We start from the raw sequence: 5,527 nt of genomic DNA, 5'->3' as shown, positions 1-5,527 counted from the left end.
TTAGTATAAGCCAATGATGACAGCTCAGTGTAATCTTAAAAGGCAAACAGCATCACAGCTCCTATCTAGGTCTATTGTTTCTCACAGCTTTTATTCAGCATTTACTCTGAATGCACTGCACCATGGACATCTCACATTAATTCACATGGATTAACATGAAGAAAAAAAATTATATATATATATATATATATATATATATATATATATATATATATATATATATATATATATATATCCTCTTGAGTTTTTTTTCCACATCATCAGCAATGGCTGAAGAAATGGGACCTGTCAAAATATTCATCATCGCTGTCAAAAAAAATCCCATCAGTATTCATCAGTTGGGCAAAATGTGAATCTGCTTATCATCCCTCATGGGCTGCTTATAAGGGTCAGTGAAAGACAGATCCTGCATATTGAGCTGACATAGAAACATCGTTGCACTACATCCATTCTTTTACACAGCCAGTAATATATATTTTTCTTTCCAAACATCACTGAAATGTACATCTAGTACATATAATATCTGTCGATTCTACTGATTTTCCCCTGTATTTACAATCGGGGGAATACAATCAAACTTAACAACAATGTCAAGTGTTTATTGGATTGGAGAAAGATGTCATCCAATGCAACAGTGCGCAAAGGCTCGCTGTGTTTTTAATAGATGTAGACAACAGCGTCTGTGGCACAGATTAATCGTTACAGCAGAGGCTTTTTCAAGTGTCACATACAATTTTTAACAGGTTGAATGTGCCTGCATATAAAATATCTTCATTCTCAATGCAGCAGCACTCTTTGTTTGCATCAGCTCGGAAGAACAAATTCGCTGAATCACGATGAGAGAGATAACTTTGATGCTCTTATATTTTTCACTCTGGACTGAATGTAAACCTTGTCATCCTGCACTGAACAGCAATAGCTGTAGTGCATCAAAGGTTCCCCACTATTACATACAGACTCACAATGTTGGAGTCTGGGTCTGCTTAAAGTGGAGTATTTATGTTAAGTGGTGGAGAGGTGATTGTGTATGCCTTGGCTTGGTTGGCATTCTTTTTGTGTGATTGCCGTAATGTATCACTCCAAAGGGAATTTTGCACACACCTGAGTGCTGACTAGATGTGCTAATTAAGTGAGCCAACAGCTTAATCCCCAGAGACATTTCCATTTAAAGCTTTCTTTTTCTCACATAACATAGAAAAATATATACCTTTCAAAAATTCAAATAAAGTGAGATGAAAATAGAAACTTTTTAAATTATCAGTTTAATTAATACAATAAGGTTTTTCATGATATCACTAGAGTTCTGTCTATCTCCTGTGTTCCTAATGATTTGTCACTATATGTTTGTTGCTGGTCAAATAGAGTTAATAAGGTAGGATTCCACTGCTTCTGTCTATTTGCTGGTAGACTTTTCTTTGCCTCAGTCAACAGAAATCTGTAATTGTGAAACATAGTAATTGTGTTATCATGTTAAAATAACACTACTTTTAATACTACAGTTCAGCAGGACTGATAACTCTACTGCCCAGCTCCAACATTAGCATTATTGTTTTATTGTTAGACATAGATTCCAGTTTCAAGTTTATTCATTTATATAGCACTTTTAAAAACAACAGTTGTTGACCAAAGCACTACATAGTTAAAGCAGAAGACATAGCTGCTCAGTAATAACGCCACACACAGCTAATGTGGTTAGTTGCTAACAGTTCAATGGCTAAGGTTAACAGATGCGTTATAACTGTTGGATACTTAGATATTGGTGAAACAGAAGCTTTACTGACCTCTTGAATTCTTCAAGTATGCAATTCTACTGTTCACATGTATGTTCAGCTGCTAGTGAGGAGAAAGGCTGTGTATTTCCTATGTGAAGTTGTGGCTGTGCTGGTCTAAAAAGGTTGTAAATGAGCATCTAATTCTATAGTAACATTTAGTATCAATTAGTAGGGCTGTTCGATATAACGATATATATCGGATGACGATATAAAAACGTCTATCGTTTCATTTTATGCTATGGTTTGTTTCGTGGTGTCGCAAAATAAAATCTTTACGCCAATATTTTTTCATCGTTTTGATGGTCACTGTAGTGGCTATATGAATTTCTTAAAGTTCTCTCTTTCTCTTATATTTAATATAACCGCACTACGGACGGACAAGCGCCTGTTTTTATGCGTTGTGGTTAGCAACAACGACGGTAACAGCATCGCAATAAAGCTTAAGATCCTGTTGAGACTTTTCAAAATAAACTGAATCACGTGAAAGAGCAGATTATTTACGGATGAGAAGTAAAAAAGAGCCGCCAGGTGCTAAAAAATAAACCTTAGACTCAAACGTTAGAACAGGCTTTTCCCCGCAGTACGGCGTGTAATAAATGCTCACAAAGAAAACGGCGGCTGTTACAACTTATGTCTAAAAATATTTGATAGCATTGCTTTCTGTGCAGATACTTTCAAAGAGCCGAAGTTCTATTAGGAATATAATGCCGTTGTTTCTGTTCTGGACACAGTTTGCAATTTAACATCACACTCTTGTCTTTTTGTGCAATAAAAATTACTCTACCTTTTACCCATCTGACATGCAGATAACTGAAGAACTAAGCTGTAATGTAATGGCTAAATTTACATTATTGCGTTACTGACAAATGTAATGCGATTACAGGAACACGTTACTTTGGTACATCCTACTCTGTAGATACGCTGCCTACAGTACCTATGGTGCAGATTAAAAAAAAATCATAAATACAAGTGCAGTAAACGGAAACAGAAACTAGATTCTATCAGTAGTTGATGTGCCAACCTTTGATAAATGCACCAATAATCTGACTATGCACTTTATCAGGGTACTTGGCAGGTAGGTTTGTTCCAAGCATTTTAAAACCTGCCAGACTTCTTCCGGGGCTTCAGACTGTCAATTGCTTCTGTCTCTTAATGTAATCCTAGACTCATTCCAGGATGTTGAAATCAATCACATTCAATCACAATATCCTGTGGGATGATGGGTATGACAGATTGGATTAGAAATCCAGTGATTAAAATGGTCATTAAGCAAAACCCCTGGTTTATATTCATTCTGCGAGGCACAGCACCTGTTCCACATATACTGTCAGATTAATGATATTCCTCTGCATGCAATCTTTGTCCTTGCTCTTTGTCTGCCTTGGCTCTATTTTTTCTGACTTTCATTCCTGACTTGCTAAGTTGTGCATCTAAAGATTATAGAGCCATACATGGAGGGAAATGATGTTACAGATAATCTGTGCAAAAGATTGCTGCACAATGCTGAGAAAAACCCGTTTGAATGCATGAAGGGAATTTAACTGTGACTGACGGAGAATGCATAATCGTTCCTTTTTCTTTTTCACGGGCTGTATGATCCACAGTTAGCGGTAACCCGTTTTCTACGCAATGCATAATTAGTCATCATAACCAACAACCCTTGGTTTGTTACTTTGTATGTTTGACACGCATCTCGCAGCTGACAAGGATTTTAGTGAGTCGCAACAACACAGTTAAAAGATCACTCCTTGAAGGGATTTCTTAGACATCTTGTGACTTGCTGCTTCAGATGCGTTTGAAAAGGGAAGATCTCGTGGCCTTGATGACATGACAGTTTGTGGGAGATTGGGCTTTGGAGAAAAAATGGAAGCAGAGCAAAATTTTCTTTTTACATTTCACACTGGTGACAGTTTTGTCAGTGAATTGTTCTGACATAATACATCACTCCTAAGGAAATGGTTATAAATTATTTACCATTTTAAGTCTCGGTCCTTTTGTTATTTCTCACAGAAGTGTATTAAATATTTTTTTCTATTAGTTCCTCCAACCATAAGTCCCCGCTCTGAGAAAACACCATGAAAAACACAGGAAATGCTCCCTTCTTGATGAGCTCAAATGACAAATGCAACCTAAATCTCATCTGCCTTGCACTCTCATAAAAACATCCACTGTGGGCTTTAACTCTGCAGTAAATGCAGCAATAAAAATCATAGATTTTTTTTTAAGAAGACAGATCTAATTAGTTTGAAATGTAGATATTTGTAGACAGATGCTCTGCTGTGTATTTACTCTTATTCTTTAGAATATGAACTGTGTGAAGCATACTAAGGAAATAGATGGACAGTAAAAGAGAGGATTAGGAGCAGCATTGTCTTACGAAGAACCCGTAAAGCCTTTTTCTGGGTCTCGAAAAGAGTCATATGTAGTTGCTTTTGATGTAATTTTCTCCCCTTATAGAACACTCACCACTGGTGTTTTTAATAATGATATAACATATATTGTACAGCCATGGCTTTCCACTTTAAATGCTCTAAGCAAACCTTTGTGTCTTCATTTCTTTGCTTTCCAGATCCCGCCACCTCCTGGCACGCTAACTTTTAATTTGGAATGAAAGCATATCACACGTAGCCCGCACAATACTCACACAGGACACTGTGCTGTTACGCATAACCTTCTGTTATAGACAGAGCAGCAGAACTGCGTAGGCACAGTCTTTGCTACTAATTCCCGAGTTGATGAGAGAAAATAGAGATCAGGGAGTATCTGAATGATTCAGACTACTGTAATTCATGAACCTTAAGTGGATGAATGTCGGGTGACTAATTGAAGGTAAAAGCAGTTTTTTCAACAGTCAAAGGAGCTTGCAAAGAAAAGCGTCTGGACTTCTTTAAGTTGCTTGAAGACGTTTCACCTCTCATCCGAGAAGCTTCTTCAGTTCTAAGGTCAAATGGTGGAGAGTCCCAGATATAAACCTAGTGGGAGTGACCCCCCACAGAGGGACAAAAGGACCCCCTGATGATCCTCTAATCGCCTGAGCCAAGGTGGGAAACTGGGCGTGGGTCCCAATCAGCCAGAGTTTCGGGTGTGTTCATTGTGAAACCTGGCCCCACCTTATCATGCGAATTCCTGAGGTCAGATGGCCCAGGATGTGAGTGGGCGTTAAGGCGTCTGGGAAGGGATCTCAAAACTGGATTATAGATGGCAGAGAGTTGGTGTCGTAAACCCCCGCCTCTGTTTTTTCAACACTTTACTTGGACATACTGCTGATGTATATTACTTGGCCTTCAAATATATTTGGAACCCCACTGCAGCATTTCATTTTTAATTTTTGCTATTTATTCATCCAAGAGAACAAAGCCAGTGAGCTTTGGCTCTTTGCATATTTTGGTTTTCCCCTCAGGTGGCTCGCTGGCCAGGCTGCTGTTGTGTTAGTCCTTGATATCAGAGAGGATGTCATTCTGCTGTTGAACAAACTGCTACCTCACTGTCTGGCATGCAGTTGGTGACACCAGTCCTCCTTTTAGTCTGGAGATCAACGGGGAACTAAACACTAACCACAACCTGCAGCAGGTGTAGAATGGATTGTTGCGTGACATGACTGAGTTTACAGATGCTGCAGAGCAAACGAGACCTATCACCATCTGCTAAAGTCCACGGTATTGGAATTTGATTTTATCCAGAGGATGAAAGAGTCACTGGAGAAGCTACTGATTTCAATTAAAATATTTGAAGAAAGTAACTAAACAATTTCTCCA

This window comes from Astatotilapia calliptera, chromosome 9 (assembly GCF_964374335.1).
Source record: "Astatotilapia calliptera chromosome 9, fAstCal68.1, whole genome shotgun sequence".
Classification (NCBI taxonomy): domain Eukaryota; kingdom Metazoa; phylum Chordata; class Actinopteri; order Cichliformes; family Cichlidae; genus Astatotilapia; species Astatotilapia calliptera.
The sequence above is the reverse complement of the archived record's forward strand: the minus strand, read 5'-3'. Positions refer to the sequence as shown.